The following is a 22,715-nucleotide window of genomic DNA, read 5'->3' on the forward strand; positions in this document are numbered from 1 at the left end:
AGGTGTGGTGTGTACCGGTTATGATGGTGGTAGTGGTGTGGTGTGTACCGGTTGTGATGGTGGTAGTGATGTGGTAGTATATGATAGAATATGGCACTGTGATGGTATACGGTAATGGCGGTGTATTCTTATAGTAGTGTGTGTTAGTAGTGGTAGTATATGCTAGCGGTGTTGTGGTGATCGTAGTTGTGGGGTGGTGGGGTAAAGATGGTGGTTGGCTGGAGGTGATAGTGTTAGTATACGAAGGAGACAGTACCAGTATGAGCAGAGGTGACAAGCTGAGGCGCTACCAGGGTCACCGCTGGCACCAATAACGTTCCTTGTATGAGTCAACATGCCATTAATTTAACGTCATTTTTCACTCCGTTCACAGGACATTAAACTAATGAATATCATATAACCTAGAGAAGACATAGAAATCCTGCAGGTTATATGAATTTATTCCCGGCATGTGTAAGTTAGCAATATTGAGAAAGGTAAAAGAAAGACCGGTGACGGAGTACATGAATGGGGTGAGGGACTTAAGAATCATAAGTGAGTCCCTTATGACTCAATACATGATATATGTTACGGCACATGTAACGATATATATCATGATACACGTAACGACACATCTCACGACATATGTAACGATATATTACTACATATGTGACTTCTAATGATGAAGCATGCAGTATTGAACACGTAGCAGTTATACAAAGCTTGGAGAATGGGAAGCAGTCGTATTTGATAGTAGAAAATGGAGAGTAGCTCCAATTTCTTTGGATCGAGAGCCCTTCACCGGCCTCAAGGCATCATTTCCCCCAACCTTGAAATAGCTAAAGGAGAGAGATGTTGCTATGGTAACCCAGCCCGCCCTTCCATGGACCATCAGCTGTTACACTCACCTCAGACTCCTCGTCCTCTGCTAATGATATCACACTAGTCTAGGCACAGAGAGTAGCTCAACTAAGTCGCTCATATTGGAAAATAACGTAGCGCTTATCCTCACCATGGAGGCATTGAAGTGTTGTTGCTTTTTAGGGCCTATGACGGCTTGTTGTCGTAAGGTTTGTCAGGAAACAGGACAAGTGTTTCCTGACGCGGGTCTTTGTCATATGATGACCGGCAGCTGGAGCTTTTGGTCATCTGACCGAGGCCTTCCGCTGGCTTACCCTTCCACCCCTTTAAAAATTATGGTTAGGACTTACTGTTCCTAGTACTAGTGTGCAGTGTGAGTGTGTGAGTGTTTAAATACTGTCCGTGGTACGGACAAGGGAACATGTTGCAAGTACAATGTGGACGCGAGCGTCTGGGTTAAACCAACAAACTGGACAATATATAAACATCATCAGTAACACAGTGTTTCCAACTGACAGAGGCAAGAGGAACACTAGAACGTTGATTCCCACAAGCAAATGCAGTGAGCCAGCATAACTAGTCAATTCACATCTCAAGTCGAGCAGTCGTCAGGAGGAAAGTCTAAGCAAACTGCACGCACCCTGAAGAAGAGGAAGAAGAAGAAGGAGGAGGAGGAGGAGGAAAGTCTGAGTCCAAGCCAAGGTCTTTATTATTATTATTATTATTATTATTATTATTGTTGTTGTTGTTGTTGTTGTTGTCAAAACTAAGCTAAGATCGGAGATGTTTTAAGGAATGGAACTTGCAGAGACTATGGACTCCTTTTCAAACTAAATCCTGGCGGAGTTGCTTCAGCAAGGCAAATAAAAATAACCCTTGGACAGTGGAGTACAAGAGTGTTCAACTCTGGTGCCCCATAGTGCCTGCATCAGGCACTATGGGGCACCAAAGTTGTCACCAGGTGTAACTGCAAGAGATGCGCCGTCTAGCAGGGTGTCTGATATAAAGTCATAACCTGGCAACCTGCAGATATTCTTCAGCAGAGGCCCCAGGACAGGCTTTATTACAAGAAACGAAAGTCCCGGCTGAGTTGATCTGATGGCCGTCCTAGCACTAGGCTATTTTTATTATTATTATTATTATTATTATTATTATTAGTAATAGTAGTAGTAGTAGTAGTAGTAGTAGTAGTAGTAGTAGTAGTAGTAGCAGTAGCAGCAGCAGCAACAGCAGCAACAGCAGCAACAGCAACAACAGCAGCAACAGCAGCAGCAGCAGAAACAGCAGCAACAGCAGCAACAGCAGCAGCAGCAACAAAAGCAGCAGCAGCAGCAGCAGCAGCAGCAAAAGCAGCAGCAGCAGCAAAAGCAGCAGCAAAGGCAGCAGCAGCAGCAAAAGCAGCAGCAAAGGCAGCAGCAGCAGCAGCAGCAGCAGCAGCAACAAAAGCAGCAGCAGCAGCAGCAGTAGCAAAAGCAGCAGCAGCAGCAGCAGCAGCAGCAGCAGCAGCAGCAGCAGCAACAGCAGCAGTAGCAAAAGCAGCAGCAGCAGCAGTAGCAAAAAGCAGCAGCAGCAGCAGCAGCAGCAGCAGCAGCAGCAGCAGCAGCGGCAGCAGCAGCAGCACCAGCAGCAACAACAACAACAACATTTGCAGTTCCAGTGAAGACCTCAGGGACAGTAGTTCAAGATGTTCTGTCCATACTTCTCTCGCTCTGTATATATTCTAATGAGGGATATCTCTTGATTTGCGTGTGTGCGCGCCCAAGAGAAGTGGTATATATACCCCTGGTGTATATACTATCTGAGTTTACTATAACCCGTTATTAGGGTTGGTGGTGCACAGGTGACATGCAGCCATGATGACCCACGTGAGAAGTTAATGATTTAGGAACTCCATATACAACATGCAAGAAAAGATTTACAATGGTCTTCAAGGCGCACAGATTATATTAGCACTCATATATAGAACTGTGTAGTTTTAACCTAGGATGACCCAGTAAAGCTAAACACTGATTTATTTCCACTGGTGTTCCTGTGGTCAGGTTTTAACGTTAATGTACCAACCAAGTTTCCTTTCTCGCCAGGGAGAGCCTAGGTTGCACAACCTTTCACTGGAACAACGTTTCGCTCTGTGTAGATCGTTATTAAGCCACAGCGTACAGGCGCAAGTTTATTTGGGTGAAGTTTTACATATTTTTTTGGAATGCAACTATGTTACGTAACCTAGAATACCCCCCCCCAAAAAAAAAAAAAAAATTGTATAGGGTTGTATAGCTGCTGTGGGAGTTGCATATAAAACAGAAAACTAATTTTTCTTGGGAAACTCTAACAGATACACGGTGCTCCAGCCATACCACCAGCGGAATATCAATCCTAGTCCCAGACTGTAAATATTTATATATGTATGTGAGTCTCTCTGGTGTCCGTCTGTTATATATATATATATATATATATATATATATATATATATATATATATATATACATATATATATATATATATATATATATATATATATATATATATATATATATATATATATATATATATATATATATATATATATATATATATATATATATATATATATATATATATATATATATATATATATATATATATATATATATATATATATATATATATATATATATATATATATATATATATATATATATATATATATATATATATATATATATATATATATATATATATATATACCTTGTCCATCAGTCAGTCTTATTTGATCGTAATTTTTTTATACCTTTGAAGATTTGAATGATGGATGTTTATTCGGGTGAAATTTATTCTATACATGTTTTGACCTATCGTGTACAAGGACACTATGTTCTCTTGGATTTTTAACCCAGAGGAGAGTTAGCTACCCAGGATAACCCAAGAAAGTCAGTGCGGCATCGAGGACTGTCTGTCTTATTTTTAGTTCGGGTTCTTCAATCTTGTCCCCAAGGATGCCACCCACACCAGTCGACTAATACCCAGGTACCTACTTACTAATAGGTGAACAGGGACAGCAGGTGTAAGGAAACACGCGCAATACTACCACCCGGCACTGCATTGAATCACGGACACTCAGTGAGGCGTAGTACGTATACCTCTCTTGATGTGTATATACACTGAAAGCAGCTGTGTATACACACCTGGAGGCGTGTATATTTCAGCATGTATAAACTTAAGAGTTTAGTTCAGTTCCCATAATAGGATTAGAGTATCCTTGACTGACAGTGTACAGGAGACATGCAGCCTTAATAACCCTCGTGTAGTCGATAGGCTTCATATCTAATAAACCTATTAGGATTATTAGCCCCGGTGGGTTAACAACCCAAGAAAACCTAGCAGTGTGGATAATTGAAATTTAGGTCCTTAGACCCCTCTTTTCCAGATGCTGCCCCGGTAATCGACAAACTCCCAGGCACCTATTTACTGCTAGGTAACAGAGGCAGCAGGTGTTGGGGGGACTTGCCCGTACATCCTCCACCTCGCCCGCAAGTGAACCCGGGGATACCTGGAGAGGGTTTCGCGCGTCAACACCACCGCGGCCCGGTTTGTGACCAGGCCTCATGGTGGATGAGGGCCTGATGAACCAAGCTGTTACTGTTGGCCGCACGCTACCCGACGTATGAACCACAGCCCGGCTGGTCAGGTACTGACTAGGTGCCTGTCCAGCGCCTTCTTGAAGACAGCCAGGGGTCTATTGGTAATCTCCCTTATGTATGATGGGAGGCAGTTGAACAGTCTAGGGTCCCTCACACTTATTGTTTTGTCTTTTATCTTGCTAGTGGCGCCCCTGCTTTTCACTGGGAGGGGGATGTTGTATCTTCTGCCGAGTCTTTTGCTTTCAAAGGGAGTGATTTTCGTGTGCAACTTTGGTACTAATTCCTCTAGGATTTTCCAAGTGTATATAATAATGTATCTCTCCCGCCTGCGTTCAAGGGAATACAGGTTGAAGAACTTCAAGCGTTCCCAGTAACTGAGGTGTATTATCGCAGTTATGTGTGCCGTGAAGGTTCTCTGTACATTTTCTACGTGTTTAGCGCTTCTTTTTTATAATAATAATAATAATAATAATAATAATAATAATAATAATAATAATAATAATAATAATAATAATACGTGTTACGAACCATACACGCTAATGTAAATATAAATCAGTTTATGTAAATACTAATTAGCATAAGATCGCTTCAAGAGGGGGGGTAGGGTGGCTTGGTGGTGGTCATGGACTCTTCATCCAAAAAATTAGTTACCTCCCCTCCCTAGGGTAAAGCATAATTACCTCCCATTCCACAGACTGTATTATATAACCCCTTTGGTTCTAGGGCTTCGCCCTGACTACATTAATAATAATAATAATAATAATAATAATAATAATAATAAAAATAATAATAGTAATAATAATAATAATCATTATCATCATAGCGAGAAACCCTGACAAACAACTTAAAAATCTGCAACTACCTCCTGAAAAAGGCTTCACTTAAAGACCGAAATATACAGCCACAATCCTTATAGTTTTATTTATATCTTCCTCTCCGTTTCCATTAAACATTTCTCATTATGCTACCTATATATATATATATATATATATATATATATATATATATATATATATATATATATATATATATATATATATATATATATGTCGTGCCGAATAGGCAGAACTTGCGATCTTGACTTAAATAGCAACGCTCATCTTGCCATATAGAACAAGTGAAAATTTGTGTATGCAATAATTTCGCCAAAATCATTCTGAACCTAACGAAAAAAATTTATTTCACTGTGTTTGTTTAGTATTAAATTATTGTAAACAAATCTAAAATATATTTAGTTGGGTTAGGTTAAAATAAATTGCTTTTGTTATAATAAGGTTAGGTAAGTTTTCTAAGATTCTTTTGGTGCAAAATTAAAAATTTTTACATTAACATTAATGAAAAAAATATATCTTTAAATGTATAAAAGAAAATTTCAGAAAGGACTTAATTTTAAATGAGTTCTTGCTAATTGACCAGTTTTACATATTCGGCACGACACACACACACACACACATATATATATATATATATATATATATATATATATATATATATATATATATATATATATATATATATATATAAACACTTCGGCCATTTCCCACCGAGGCAGGGTGAACCAAAAAGAAAAAACCCAAAACGAAAGAATAAACTTACATCATCACTCAACACTTCCACCATCACCATCATGTTGCGAGTACATTGAGAGACAACACAATAAGTGTCCGGGGCCCAAGACTGTTCAACTGCCTTCCAGCCTACATAATGGGGATTACCAATAGACCCTGACTGTCTTTAAGAAGGCACTGCACAGGCACCTAAAGTCAGTACCTGACCAAGCAGGCTGATGTTCGTACGTCAGCTTGCGTGCGGCCAGTAGTAACAGCCTGGTTGATCAGACCCTCATCCACCGTGAGGTCTGGTCTCAGACCGAGCCGCGGTCTGAGACCAGGCCCCACGGTGGATCAGGTAAACTCCAGGTAATCACTCATACATAATCACTGTCTTTGCAGAGGCGCTCAGATATGACAGTTTAGATGTTCCTCTAAATTGTCAATATCCCAAACCCCTCCTTTAAGTGCAGGCATTGTACGCGTACACACACACACACACACACACACACACACACACACACACACACACACACACACACACACACACACACACACACACACACACACATGACATGACGGAAGGAATAGACTCCGAGGTGTCCCTGTTTGCAGATGACGTGAAGTTGATGAGAAGAATACACTCGATCGAAGACCAGGCAGAACTACAAAGGGATCTGGACAGGCTGCAGACCTGGTCCAGCAATTGGCTCCTGGAGTTCAATCCCACCAAGTGCAAAGTCATGAAGATTGGGGAAGGGCAAAGAAGGCCGCAGACGGAGTACAGTCTAGGGGGTCAGAGACTACAAACCTCACTCAAGGAAAAAGATCTTGGGGTGAGTATAATACCAGGCACATCTCCTGAAGCGCACATCAACCAAATAACTGCTGCAGCATATGGGCGCCTAGCAAACCTCAGAACAGCATTCCGACATCTTAATAAGGAATCATTCAGGACCCTGTACACCGTGTATGTTAGGCCCATATTGGAGTATGCGGCACCAGTTTGGAACCCACACCTAGCCAAGCACGTGAAGAAACTAGAGAAAGTGCAAAGGTTTGCAACAAGACTAGTCCCAGAGCTAAGAGGTATGTCCTACGAGGAGAGGTTAAGGGAAATCAACCTGACGACACTGGAGGACAGGAGAGATAGGGGGGACATGATAACGACATACAAAATACTGAGAGGAATTGACAAGGTGGACAATGACAGGATGTTCCAGAGATTGGACACAGTAACAAGGGGACACAGTTGGAAGCTGAAGACACAGATGAATCACAGGGATGTTAGGAAGTATTTCTTCACCCACAGAGTAGTCAGTAAGTGGAATAGTTTGGGAAGCGATGTAGTGGAGGCAGGATCCATACATAGCTTTAAGCAGAGGTATGATAAAGCTCACGGCTCAGGGAGAGTGACCTAGTAGCGATCAGTGAAGAGGCGGGGCCAGGAGCTCGGACTCGACCCCCGCAACCTCAACTAGGTGAGTACAACTAGGTGAGTACACACACACACACACACGCACACTATGGTGAAGTAGAGAAGAATCCTTTCTCCGTAAGGCATGTGTATCGTAAGAGACGACTAAAATGCCTGGAACAAGGGGCTGGTAATCCCTTCTGTATAAACTATTAAATGTAAAAAAGAAAAAAAATTATTTCTTCATTTTCGGATCACAATGACTGCTGGTATATTAAAAGAAGAATATGCAGGTAAATGTTGTGAATATTGCAGAGGAGGAGGAGGTTGTAGGTAATGGAGATGTGCCTGAGGGCAATGTGTGGTGTAAATATTATGCAGAGAATTCGTAGTTTGGACATTAGAGGAGGTGCGGGAGTTACTAAAAGTATTATTCAGAGGGCTGAGGAGGGTTTGTTGAGGTGGTGTGGTTATTATTATTAAAGATTAGCCGGTATTCTCCCGGCCCGGGCCTTTTCCAAGTGGTGGCCCGGCCTTGGCTCCCTCTTTAGGGAGTGTCTGAGACCTAAGTCTCCCATGGGAGGAGGCACAAGTACCTCCTCATCTTTGGGACCAACTGTCCCCAGGCCTAGCCACAAGCTAGGCCTCTCTGGTCTGCCATCCCCGCCCCAAGGGGGCAAATGGGAATGACAGTCTTATGAGCTAAAGGCTCGGGCTCAGGTACCTACCCTACCCTAGAAGGGTTAGGCATGGTATCGATGTCTCGGTGGTGTGGTTATTCAGAGAGTAGGGAGCAAAATAGGATGACTTGGAGGGTGTATAAATCTGTAGTGGAGGGAAGACTGGGCAGGGGTCGTCCTAGGAAAGTTTGGAGGAAGGGGGTAAAAGAGGGTTCGAGCGCGAAGGGCTTGAACATCCACCAGGTATGTGTAAGCGTGTTAGGCAGGAGTGAGAGGAGACAAATGGTTTTTGGGACGACGAGCTGTTGGAGTGTATGGTAATATTTTGTGAAGGGAGTTGGGGAAACCGGTTAGCCGGATTCGAGTCCTGGAGGTGGAAAGTATAATGCCTGCACTCTAAGAGGGGGGTCTGGGTTATCTGCTATCTTGCCTCTGGCAAGTGTGAATGATGGCGAAAGTTTCTTTTTTTTGGGTCACCCTGCCTCGGTGGGAGACGGTCAGTGTTAAAAAATATGATATATACGCTCAATAATAACCCACATGGAGACAAACTTAGAAAATTAACTGATCTATTTATTTCGACCTCCCCTGCAAGAATCCTCTTCAGCAGAGGGTCCTGCAGAGAGGGAGGGGGTCGAAATATACAGACCAATTAATTTTCTGTCTCCATGTGGGTTATTACTGAGCATTGACAAGTGTTCATTACACTTTCTTTAGCTATATATATATATATATATATATATATATATATATATATATATATATATATATATATATATATATATATATATATATATATATATATACTCTAACACTTTAAGTCTGTAATTTGAGGCTAAGATCTTACCAATTCATCTACAAGTCCATAGATAACGTGTGGGCTTGCAGTAGTGTGCTTGCGAGGGTGTGGGCGTGCTAGGGGCGGGCGTGGGTGTGGGCGTGCTAGGGACGGGCGTGGACGCCGTTATAGTGCGTCCGTCACTGAGATAAGATGCACACTGGCGTCAAGCAGTAACCTCATGAAGCATTGGGTCGCCGCTACACACCAGCTGCCAGAGCTCCTGTACACTAGGATGTCCTGCGCGTGCGTCCTGTCCCTCTCTCTCATATATATTATCCCTTTTTCGTTTAATGTCTTTCCTCGTCTTTTTTTTATTACTATGGGTAATAGGTTAGCAAGAGCTTTAGTTACCGTAGCAGTGACGTTCAGGAGAGCTCGTGGTGTGAGCAGTCACCTGTTGATGTCCAGCCTAGCATGGCTGGGATTGCATGTGCCTCTCCTCCTGCCTCTCTATACACAGCTACAACTCACTGATGATGATCATTTGTTCGGTAGTTCTTGGAGGTATCATTGCATTTACCTCCCCACGGCTTCTACTGTCTTGGATATTTATGTCATCTCTAGCTGACTGAAAAAAAATTACAGAGCAGGCGAAACCTTTTCAACAATAAGAATGCCCAACTGTTGCATATGTTACCCATCTACAAGGAAGTACTGTATTCGGCTCGCAACTAAAGGACCCGGGTTAAAACCCGGGACGAGTAGAAACGTTAGGCTTGCTTCTTTACCCCCGCTGCCTGTGTTTACCTAGCAGTCAATAGGTACATAGGTATTAGCGGACTGTTATGGGGTCGCATCCTAGGGAAGAGGATTAAAGGCCCCTACTGGAAATAAGCCACAATTATTGGCGTTCTTAGGTTATCCGGGGTTACTAACCCTCCGAGTTAATAATCCATGTCACAAAAGACAATAATAAAGCAAGGTGCAGGTCAGCAAGCACATTTGTGAAAGCTTTATTTACATAATTATACCGGTGTTAGTATCTCACAAACACACACACACACATGCACACACACACACACACACACACACACACACACACACACACACACACACACACAGACACACACACACACACACATACACACACACACACACACACACACACACACACACATATATATATATATATATATATATATATATATATATATATATATATATATATATATATATATATATATATATATATATATAATATATATAATATATATATAATATAATATATATATATATATATATATATATATATATATATATATATATATATATATATATACACAAACACACACACACATATATTATTGCATTAAAACAAATCTATAAAATAAATACCACGTACAGGATATACACACCAAGAAGTGTATTTCTCTCAGCGTATATATGCTGAGAGTATTTTTAAATCCTTATTTTTGGGAATAAAGTATTCTTGTCTAGAGGTGAAAAGATTACTTGCAGCCTTAATGACCCTCGTGTGGTCGACAGAATTTAAAACCCATTAACCAACCACCCAATAACCACTGAATACTTAAGTGGAGACTTTACTAATGGTGGGGCAGAGAGGTGTGTATTACAGTTGCTGAGATACGACTGACCAGCCTGAGTGTGGCTGGCCAGTCGTGCCTCAGACTATGCAATAGTCACGGTATCAGTAGTAGTTTTGATTCCAAAAGGGGAAGGCCCTACTACAGTGCAGAACTACAGGGCGTTGTCGTTGTTATGTGCTGATTATAAGATATTCGCAAAAATCTTGGGGAACAGGCTGAAGTGCGTGATAGAGTGGTTGCGAGAGGTCAGTATGGGGTGCCTGGGAGGACGATGTATTACCTGGAGGGACATGGAATAATAAAAGATTTTGTGGAAAGTATGGAGGGGGAGAATAAAGGGAGGGAGGTGTCTTAGCATTGGACTGGCAGGCAGCGTATGATTGCGTAGAACGAGAGGCACTGTGGCATATCTTACGGAGGCAGGGTTTTGGGGAAGAGATGGTGCGTTGGATTGAGATTTTGTATAATAGGGTAGGTGTACGTGTGCAGGTGAATGGGAAATTGGGAGAGTGGGTTTCAATGGGTAGAGGCATAAGGCAAGGTTGTCCTCTGTCTCAACTGTTATTTGCTTGTATACAGGACCCTTTTTACAGGGCGGTGGGGAGATGTTTAGGGGTGGATCGTGGTGTGGAGAATGGAGGGATGGGAATAATAGGGTATGTGGATGATACAACGATTCTAGTGAGCAGGGAGGAAAGTTTACACGAGGTGGAGGATGTGATTGGTGGTTTTGAAGGAGTTACAGGTTTAAGAGTGAATGTGGAGAAATCGAAATTATTGGTCTTAGGGAATTGGGTAGGGAGTGCGAGATGGGAAAAAGCTGTGCGTTGGTGTGTGGTGGATAGACTACAGGTGTGTGGGATAGTTTATATGGGGAATGCTGGGGAGGCACGGATGGTTAATTCTGGGAGGGCAGTGGATAGGTTGGTGGGTAGGTTAAATGTTTTGAGACCCATGCATTTGACGATACATCAACGTGTAATAGTGGTGAATGTAATGTTATATAGTATGGTCTGGCATGTGGCATCAGTATATCCGTTGGCAGGACCGGACATAACAAGAATGCTAAAGAAGGTTTCTCGTTATATATGGGGTTCTGGGTGTGACTGGTTGTATCGTAGGGGTTCTTAAATGGAGATATCGTAGGTTGAAGGTAGACACACTTGTTGGATGGTAACTATATTGTCAGACTGAGATGATGAGGGATGGAGCCCAGCCTTGCCGTGTTCTAGTCTGGATGGTCTGCCGCCGAGTGAGAGCGGGGCAGAGGTATGAGCCTACACATGTGCATCCCGTGACGTCACACAAAGCCACAGGCCTACAAGGGATCTCGTATCTAAAGCACATGGATGATACTAATATGCTATGCTATATAATACAGGGAATACAGGGATCAGCAACTATGCTGACAGTTCGGTCATGTTACGTATGTCGTCCCGACATACACTACTATACTATAGGCTGAACAGGCAGGCGGATCTGGGCTGATTCTATACAATAACAAATTCATATATAACTTAGAACTAATGGATGGTACAACATGATTTTGACGTAATGGGTGTTAACGTAATGAGTTTTAACGTAATGAGTTTCATTGTAATGCATTACAAACTATAAGAACAAATCATTATACAATATGGATGGAATTGATCGATCGATCTGTATTCATGCACTCTACGGATTCTGAGGAAGAATAAATATATATATATACAAGGTGAAATTAACAGCAAAAGCATCTGGTGCGCACTCAGACTATTACTGTCAAATTCTCAGAATACGGAGGGAACGTGAACACGAAAATTTCTGACAACTGATCAGCTAATGACAAAACACACAGTTGATAATTTCATTCATCTCGGACATCTAGTTATACAGGCTCTTTACACTTAAACCCAATTCTGCGAAGGTAAGGTTTACATATGCAGAATGGTTATCAACTCTGGGAGGATCGAATTCCTCTGCAATGGCTAACACATGCCTTGACTGAGGACAGTCTGAACGAGTATCTACAAAGGAGTGGATGGCCGGGGGGGGGGGGGTTGAGGAGGGTGGGTGGGGGAGGGATATCGGTATTAAGGGCATTGAGTTTAAATGTGGGAGGTGTGGAAGAGTCTGTGCAGCGTGCTTTGGTGTACATCATAGCGGATTTTGTTTTCGTATCATAGGTCATGAGGGGTAATGGGGATTGGATGGTGCGAAAGAAGGTATTGGCTGCAACAATGTACAAAACACTTAGTCGTAATAGGGGGATATACGGAAGTAGATGGGAAAGGGCTTTTCCTGAAGGTTATCGAAGTATGAATGTAAGGGGTTTGTTGGCGGAGTGAAAAAAAGGGGGGGGGGGTGCGTTAGGAATTCAGGGGTTGCACCGGGCTCGTATCAGAATTTGGGAAAGTATGAGGAGTTCCTTGATATGGTGTGAATTTGCAGCGTAGTTGTGGGGTGTGTTTTAAGTAAGTTTGTGGTGGTTCGTAAGGGAAAAGTTGTTAAGATTTTTATGGACATGGAAATGAGCAATATTTGTGTGAATGTGAAAAGTATACGGTCATGCTCAGGATGGTTTACTGATGTATGTTATGGATAAGTTAAATTTGGAATATGTTGTAATGTATTATCAGGATTGGTGGTTGTATCAAAGCAAAGGACATGCGGGCATGATAAATATGTCTGTGTACCAAATGTACTGCTAATAATGAGATAATGTAATGTGTGTGATTTTTATCATACATCAAGTGTATATAGCAGTATGTAAGAGAGAATTTTCGTTATGTCCTCAGTATGGGTTGTATATTAGTATTCGGTGAAGTTCAATGAATATTATTGACGAGTGATGGGTATATAAGGATATGTGTTCATGTACATTTTGTTAAGTAGGGTTACGATGGTGATGCAAGAAATGCTGCGGTCTGTAGAATGAGAATATAGTACTTGTTTAAGTTATTGTTTAATAGTAATGACTATGTATATTTTATTATATGGTAGAAGTTTGTTACTTGAAAATGGAAATTATATTTGAAGAATATTACTAAATATACGTGATTGTGTAAGTTTGCTTGTGGGATGATGTAGTGTTTGTTCGCTTGTGGGATGATGTAGTGTTTGTTCGCTTGTGGGATGAATGTAGTGTATGGAAGTGAGGTGGGACGAATAATTTGTTATATTATATCATAATGTGTTTAGTTTTTCTGTGGTGAGGTGCGGAGATTATTTTCTAACCTTTATTTGTTTTGTAATTTTTTGAGGTGTTCTGTATTATGTCTTTGTATATGAAGTTTAATATACAATAATAATAAATGTGTAAAGAATTTTTGGATTATTGAGAATGTTTTTGTACATACAGTTTTATGTATAATGTAAATACATGTGACATTCTTTGGGTTATATTGCATATTGTGTTTATGGCTGCAATTTTGGATGTAATAAACCCACCTGTATTTGAAGCTGTGGGCTGCCTTTAGTTTAGTTAAATGTATGTTATGTGTGCTGTTTTTTTTTTGGGGGGGTATCAAACTTTTTTAGTTGAACGTGTGTTTTCTTATGTATAAGTTTAGTGCTAAGGTAGGGAATGTGGGGCTTTTTTGTTGTTATATATAATGGTTACGTTTCTTTGTTTACATTACCTACATGTATAATTGTGTATTGTGTTTTTAAACAAAATATAAAAAAAATAGTCACGGTATTGTGCCTTTTTTTGTTATTTATGCAATAGCGCTATGTAAATAGATTTAATATCAGTATTAAATAACATGAGCAACCATTCACGTGAAAAAAAAAATGCTGCCATTTACGTAAGACAACATGTATAGTTTCTTTACGCGAACTAGTTTCTAGGAAGAGAGATTGTAATAGGCTCATCTGAGAAACAAAGTCGTCCAGACACGACTGGACCCTGGTTGTGATTACGCTAGCTTCATATAACAAATTTCTTTTACATAAAAGGGTGTATGCAAGTTCTACGAAGTTATCGCAGATAGGTTACATTACTCTGGCATAATTCATATCATATCATGTTTCTTGACAACTGTTGCTCCTGTTCACCAAGCAGTAAATAGGCGACTCGCTTCCTGAGGAAGAGGATCTAAGCCACAATGCTGGGCTTGCTTGAGGTAAGCACCAACATTCCGCAACGTTCTTCCCCGCGGCGGAGTGGAACCCGACTCAGGCGCATAAGACGTAGGATGACCACTGGGGTGGTCAAAATTCGGTAGAGGATTGACATTACGATATTGCAAAACAATGAAATGGGGAGAAAAAACGTATAGTTAAAAAAGGATATAAAGTTTACTAGCCCATCCACCATATATATGTCGTGCCAGATAGGTAAAGCCTGAGATTTTGGTTTAAACAGCATAGCTCTTCTTGCCGAATAATGCAAGGGAAAATTCGTGTATGCAATAACCTCGCAAAAATCATTGTAAACCTAACGAAAAAAATATATTTCATTGTGTTTGCTTATTATTAAATTATTGTAGCTCTACAATATATTTAGTTGGATTAGGCTAAATTAAATCCCGCCCAGAGACGGATCATCGCAAGATTGAGACCCGTGCCAGGACTACGGTCTTGGCGAACATTATACATACATTAAATCCCGCTTGTTATAATAATGTTAGGTAAGTTTTTTAAGGTAAGGTTCTTTTGGCACAAAATTATTAATTTTTACATTAACACAAATGTAAAAAATATATCTTTAAACGTATAAGAGAAAATTTTAGAAAGGGCTTAATTTTAAATGAGTTCTTGCTAACTGACCAGTTTTACCTATTCGGCACGACATATATATATATATATTATATATATATATATATATATATATATATATATATGTCGTGCCGAATAGGTAAAACTGGCCGGGAGCAATGGGCTAGTAACCCCTTCTCCTGTATACAATTACTAAAAAAAGAGAAGAAGAAAAACTTTATAAAACTGGGTTGCTTAAATGTGCGTGGATGTAGTGCGGATGACAAGAAACAGATGATTGCTGATGTTATGAATGAAAAGAAGTTGGATGTCCTGGCCCTAAGCGAAACAAAGCTGAAGGGGGTAGGAGAGTTTCAGTGGGGGGAAATAAATGGGATTAAATCTGGAGTATCTGAGAGAGTTAGAGCAAAGGAAGGGGTAGCAGTAATGTTAAATGATCAGTTATGGAAGGAGAAAAGAGAATATGAATGTGTAAATTCAAGAATTATGTGGATTAAAGTAAAGGTTGGATGCGAGAAGTGGGTCATAATAAGCGTGTATGCACCTGGAGAAGAGAGGAATGCAGAGGAGAGAGAGAGATTTTGGGAGATGTTAAGTGAATGTATAGGAGCCTTTGAACCAAGTGAGAGAGTAATTGTGGTAGGGGACTTGAATGCTAAAGTAGGAGAAACTTTTAGAGAGGGTGTGGTAGGTAAGTTTGGGGTGCCAGGTGTAAATGATAATGGGAGCCCTTTGATTGAACTTTGTATAGAAAGGGGTTTAGTTATAGGTAATACATATTTTAAGAAAAAGAGGATAAATAAGTATACACGATATGATGTAGGGCGAAATGACAGTAGTTTGTTGGATTATGTATTGGTAGATAAAAGACTGTTGAGTAGACTTCAGGATGTACATGTTTATAGAGGGGCCACAGATATATCAGATCACTTTCTAGTTGTAGCTACACTGAGAGTAAAAGGTAGATGGGATACAAGGAGAATAGAAGCATCAGGGAAGAGAGAGGTGAAGGTTTATAAACTAAAAGAGGAGGCAGTTAGGGTAAGATATAAACAGCTATTGGAGGATAGATGGGCTAATGAGAGCATAGGCAATGGGGTCGAAGAGGTATGGGGTAGGTTTAAAAATGTAGTGTTAGAGTGTTCAGCAGAAGTTTGTGGTTACAGGAAAGTGGGTGCAGGAGGGAAGAGGAGCGATTGGTGGAATGATGATGTAAAGAGAGTAGTAAGGGAGAAAAAGTTAGCATATGAGAAGTTTTTACAAAGTAGAAGTGATGCAAGGAGGGAAGAGTATATGGAGAAAAAGAGAGAGGTTAAGAGAGTGGTGAAGCAATGTAAAAAGAGAGCAAATGAGAGAGTGGGTGAGATGTTATCAACAAATTTTGTTGAAAATAAGAAAAAGTTTTGGAGTGAGATTAACAAGTTAAGAAAGCCTAGAGAACAAATGGATTTGTCAGTTAAAAATAGGAGAGGAGAGTTATTAAATGGAGAGTTAGAGGTATTGGGAAGATGGAAGGAATATTTTGAGGAATTGTTAAATGTTGATGAAGATAGGGAAGCTGTGATTTCGTGTATAGGGCAAGGAGGAATAACATCTTGTAGGAGTGAGGAAGAGCCAGTTGTGAGTGTGGGGGAAGTTCGTGAGGCAGTAGGTAAAATGAAAGGGGGTAAGGCAGCCGGGATTGATGGGATAAAGATAGAAATGTTAAAAGCAGGTGGGGATATAGTTTTGGAGTGGTTGGTGCAATTGTTTAATAAATGTATGGAAGAGGGTAAGGTACCTAGGGATTGGCAGAGAGCATGCATAGTTCCTTTGTATAAAGGCAAAGGGGATAAAAGAGAGTGCAAAAATTATAGGGGGATAAGTCTGTTGAGTGTACCTGGTAAAGTGTATGGTAGAGTTATAATTGAAAGAATTAAGAGTAAGACGGAGAATAGGATAGCAGATGAACAAGGAGGCTTTAGGAAAGGTAGGGGGTGTGTGGACCAGGTGTTTACAGTGAAACATATAAGTGAACAGTATTTAGATAAGGCTAAAGAGGTCTTTGTGGCATTTATGGATTTGGAAAAGGCGTATGACAGGGTGGATAGGGGGGCAATGTGGCAGATGTTGCAAGTGTATGGTGTAGGAGGTAGGTTACTGAAAGCAGTGAAGAGTTTTTACGAGGATAGTGAGGCTCAAGTTAGAGTATGTAGGAAAGAGGGAAATTTTTTCCCAGTAAAAGTAGGCCTTAGACAAGGATGTGTGATGTCACCGTGGTTGTTTAATATATTTATAGATGGGGTTGTAAGAGAAGTAAATGCGAGGGTCTTGGCAAGAGGCGTGGAGTTAAAAGATAAAGAATCACACACAAAGTGGGAGTTGTCACAGCTGCTCTTTGCTGATGACACTGTGCTCTTGGGAGATTCTGAAGAGAAGTTGCAGAGATTGGTGGATGAATTTGGTAGGGTGTGCAAAAGAAGAAAATTAAAGGTGAATACAGGAAAGAGTAAGGTTATGAGGATAACAAAAAGATTAGGTGATGAAAGATTGAATATCAGATTGGAGGGAGAGAGTATGGAGGAGGTGAACGTATTCAGATATTTGGGAGTGGACGTGTCAGCGGATGGGTCTATGAAAGATGAGGTGAATCATAGAATTGATGAGGGAAAAAGAGTGAGTGGTGCACTTAGGAGTCTGTGGAGACAAAGAACTTTGTCCTTGGAGGCAAAGAGGGGAATGTATGAGAGTATAGTTTTACCAACGCTCTTATATGGGTGTGAAGCGTGGGTGATGAATGTTGCAGCGAGGAGAAGGCTGGAGGCAGTGGAGATGTCATGTCTGAGGGCAATGTGTGGTGTGAATATAATGCAGAGAATTCGTAGTTTGGAAGTTAGGAGGAGGTGCGGGATTACCAAAACTGTTGTCCAGAGGGCTGAGGAAGGGTTGTTGAGGTGGTTCGGACATGTAGAGAGAATGGAGCGAAACAGAATGACTTCAAGAGTGTATCAGTCTGTAGTGGAAGGAAGGCGGGGTAGGGGTCGGCCTAGGAAGGGTTGGAGGGAGGGGGTAAAGGAGGTTTTGTGTGCGAGGGGCTTGGACTTCCAGCAGGCATGCTTGAGCGTGTTTGATAGGAGTGAATGGAGACAAATGGTTTTTAATACTTGACGTGCTGTTGGAGTGTGAGCAAAGTAACATTTATGAAGGGATTCAGGGAAACCGGCAGGCCGGACTTGAGTCCTGGAGATGGGAAGTACAGTGCCTGCACTCTGAAGGAGGGGTGTTAATGTTGCAGTTTAAAAACTGTAGTGTAAAGCACCCTTCTGGCAAGACAGTGATGGAGTGAATGATGGTGAAAGTTTTTCTTTTTCGGGCCACCCTGCCTTGGTGGGAATCGGCCGGTGTGATAATAAAAATAATAATAAAAAAAAAAAAATATATATATATATATATATATATATATATATATATATATATATATATATATATATATATATATATATATATATATATATATATATATATATATATATATATGGTGGAACGCCAGTACATCAGGGATTACATAGTATATATGTGTGTGTCTATATAGTAATACTAATAACTTATACACACATACAGGTACCAATAACAGTAACTGTTCTTATTTTTGGTCTAGAAGACAGTTTCAAAACGCTTGCTGTACGTATCTAGCCGAAATAGGAAAAGGCAAGCACAGGGGATTACTGCAGCACGGCAGATGTTGTAGCTAGTAACGGTTTCGGCAGTTCCCCTTCTCTAGTACATGGGCGGGTTTAGTTAGCCTTAGGACTCTGGATATCTCGAGGTCCATAGTTGTTGTATATATTGAAGGGTAAACACCTCCACAATAATATTCCTCCGAGAATTAGATATATATACATATAACCAGCACATAGGAGAATGAAACTTTGATGACGTATCGGTCCGACTTGGCCCATTAACTGGTCACACCAGAATTAGACATGTTGTGCTGCTGGCATCTTGATCGGGTTCTGCCCTAATTCACAATCAAAATGGAAGTAGGTCCTTGGAGCAACGTATACTGGGTCGGGAACATCCCGACTCTTATCCTCCTCTGGCACATTGCTCAAGATTCTTGGCGTTGAGAACTTCGTTTTTTGTATGTATCTTTTAACCTTTTTTTGAAGGTCCACCCTTCAATTTGTGAGGTGCGTCATATGTCTCATAGTTCGTGATATTAAAGATAGTAAAGGGTTCTTATCAGGCCATGCTGTACATCTCTTTCTTAACAGTTGCTTCTTCATGAGAAGATGAAGCCTCTTATTCATAGGTCCCATGTCGTATTCCTCTTGCAAATATTCCATCCGGGTCCTTTCCTTGCGGTTAAGATTTGCTACAGATCTGGGAGCCCTGTTTTGCAGCTTTTGTAGAGCTAAAACATTTGTCTTTGTAGTGAGAGTTAGTGGAGTAATGGTATATTTCAACAGAGTGGATTAGCATCTTATAATGACTTAATCTGATGTGGTCTGCAGCCGAACGGAACCAGTGCAGTTTAGCCAGCTGGCTAGTCATACCTGTTTTTCCACTGATATACCTAGTGGAGTGAAGTCACCTATCTACTTCATATCCAAGTATTTTGTTGGATACCCTTAAATTAAAGAACTTTCATTCTTGGTAAGCTAGGGGCTTTGCTTTTTAGCACCTGTGATGACTTCTCAAATGTCTTACAGGGAAGCAGGCCTGATAAGTGGATAAGCCCCAGTAAGACTGGTTAAGTCTACGTTTGTTTTTATTTGAAAATTAACGGCATCTGTCTTGGTCCACTCTGTGACGGTGTAATACTTAAGTGACAAGCATGTTACTGTTTGCTTCCGAGAGAATCTCTGGGGCTATATCAATATGGAACAGCATCTGCGAGTAGGCCTACACCAATACTCCCCTATTCTTTCTATTGTGTAATTATTTAGTATAGTGTGGATGCCTGAGGGAGCCTCGCGTCTATAATGAGGGGACTAAATGTATTCAAAGTCTCCTCGTAGCTGCCCCCACATCACCAGGTGGGGACCCGAGTACATGCTGTTGAGAGCATAAATGAGACAAGTTTGGACATTACGGAGCGCCGGTCCGCTTCCCCCTGTGACCTAAACCATTTTGTTTACGTAATGGATATAATCACTGCTGGAAATAACGCGGAAATATATTCACACGGCTAGAATAACGCAATTATCAAACGCCATTCACCACTAACCCACAATTTACATAGTAAGTTTGGACAACGTTTAAACCCATCCAGAATCACTATGAAGTCCAGGACTCGCCGAAACGTAGGCTAAAGTTACAGTGTGTCAACTGTTAAAGCTACGCTATTGTGACTTATTTTCCTTGTAATACCATATTAGTGGGCCACACAACAAATACCAAATTAATGAACCACATAACAAACGGTAAAGTCATATGCCTTCAGAGAGGGAGTAGATTACAAAATCTTGGGCTGTCAGTTAGCAGTTCATGAACAATAATTCGAAAATAGCGTCAGCTGAGCTTTATTGACTTGAGACAGAGTGACACCAGTCAATCCATCTATCATCATTCTATCACGCAGGAGGAGCCACATGTCTATGGAGCATCCAACAAAATAAGATTCTTTGATGTCACTACCGCCCGGCTCCGGCTGGGTTACCAGTGTCTCTGAGAGGTTAAGCATACCTTGCTAAAATATTAAGTAATATATATATATATATATATATATATATATATATATATATATATATATATATATATATATATATATTATATATATATATATATATATATATATATATATATATATATATAGATATATATATATATATATATATATATATATATATATATATATATATATATATATATATATATATATATATATATATATATATATATATATATATATATATATATATATTTCTGTGGCCTATTCATGTCTGCATAAATAACTCATTACGATTGTAACCAGATACAAACATGTAAACAGTTCATTACCACTGTAACTTATGCAGGTTTTCAAAACTTTGCGGCCCAGTCCCTGTACCCATTATGTGCTTCTGTAATGATGTAGTCCCTGGCCCCATTATATGCCTCTGTAATCTCTTCACTGCCCCCACAGGATGAGCGTAGGGTGTATAATAAAGATATTAAACTATTATCATTGTTCAGTACTAACATCACTGTTCAATACCATCACTCTTCAGTACCACCATCACTGTTCACTACCACCATTACTGCTCAGTACTACCATCACTGTTCAATACCACCACTTCAGTACTACCATCACTACTCAGTACCACCATCACTATTCAGTATCATCACCACTGTTCAGTACTACGATCACTGTTCAGTACCACCATCACTGCTCAGTACCACCATCACTATTCAGTATCATCATCACTGTTCAGTACTACGATCACTGTTCAGTACCACCATCACTGTTCAGTACCACCATCACTGTTCAGTACCACCATCACTGTTCAGTACCACCATCACTGTTCAGTACTACCATCACTGTTCAGTACCACCATCACTGTTCAGTACCACCATCACTGTTCAGTACCACCATCACTGTTCAGTACCACCATCACTGTTCAGTACCACCATCACTGTTCAGTACCACCATCACTGTTCAGTACCACCATCACTGTTCAGTACTACCATCACTGTTCAGTACTACCATCACTGTTCAGTACTACCATCACTGTTCAGTACTACCATCACTGTTCAGTACCACCATCACTGTTCAGTACCACCATCACTGTTCAGTACCACCATCACTGTTCAGTACTACCATCACTGTTCAGTACTACCATCACTGTTCAGTACTACCATCACTGTTCAGTACTACCATCACTGTTCAGTACCACCATCACTGTTCAGTACTACCATCACTGTTCAGTACTACCATCACTGTTCAGTACCACCATCACTGTTCAGTACCACCATCACTGTTCAGTACTACCATCACTGTTCAGTACCACCATCACTGTTCAGTACCACCATCACTGTTCAGTACTACCATCACTGTTCAGTACTACCATCACTGTTCAGTACTACCATCACTGTTCAGTACCACCATCACTGTTCAGTACCACCATCACTGTTCAGTACTACCATCACTGTTCAGTACTACCCTCGCTCAAACACGTGGCTCCTGAACTACCTGACAAATACCGAGAATAGTTGTGCATTACAATTCTGATAAATTAGACCTGTGCAATACCTGGGTATGTTTGTAGACGTTTCGCCATCCAGTGGCTTTATCAGTACAATACAAGGATATGATCTGAAAACTAGAAATATATACAGAAGACAGTGGAAGACGATTTAATCAGTCTCTTAGCCTAGGAGCAGTAATGAGCACCGTAGCCTTGAAGAATCTTCAAAGGTACTCATCACCTGTTCCTAGGCTGAAGGACTGATAACCTCGTTGTTCCCTTTCTTCTGTATACATTTCTACAGTCTTCAAATTATGTTCGTGTATTTTACTGATAATGATACCCAGATGTTGCATGTCTAAATCTACAAGGACCCC

At 40.6% G+C, this 22,715-nt stretch overlaps 1 protein-coding gene across 2 annotated transcripts in view; it reads right to left on the reverse strand.

Annotated features, from left to right (window-relative positions):
* The window catches only part of LOC128703686 (uncharacterized), a 353,634-nt gene extending 344,529 nt beyond the window's left edge, over window positions 1-9,105 (reverse strand). The window contains exon 1 of one of the 2 annotated variants that reach the window (XM_070101247.1): window positions 8,949-9,105. The gene's annotated coding sequence lies outside the window, so the exon portion shown is untranslated. Of the gene's footprint in view, window positions 1-887; window positions 1,013-8,948 lie in introns of those variants that run through there. The other variant, XM_070101248.1, reaches the window with a different exon arrangement.
* Between the last annotated feature and the right edge of the window lie 13,610 nt (window positions 9,106-22,715).

This window comes from Cherax quadricarinatus, chromosome 76 (assembly GCF_038502225.1).
Source record: "Cherax quadricarinatus isolate ZL_2023a chromosome 76, ASM3850222v1, whole genome shotgun sequence".
NCBI classification, from domain to species: domain Eukaryota; kingdom Metazoa; phylum Arthropoda; class Malacostraca; order Decapoda; family Parastacidae; genus Cherax; species Cherax quadricarinatus.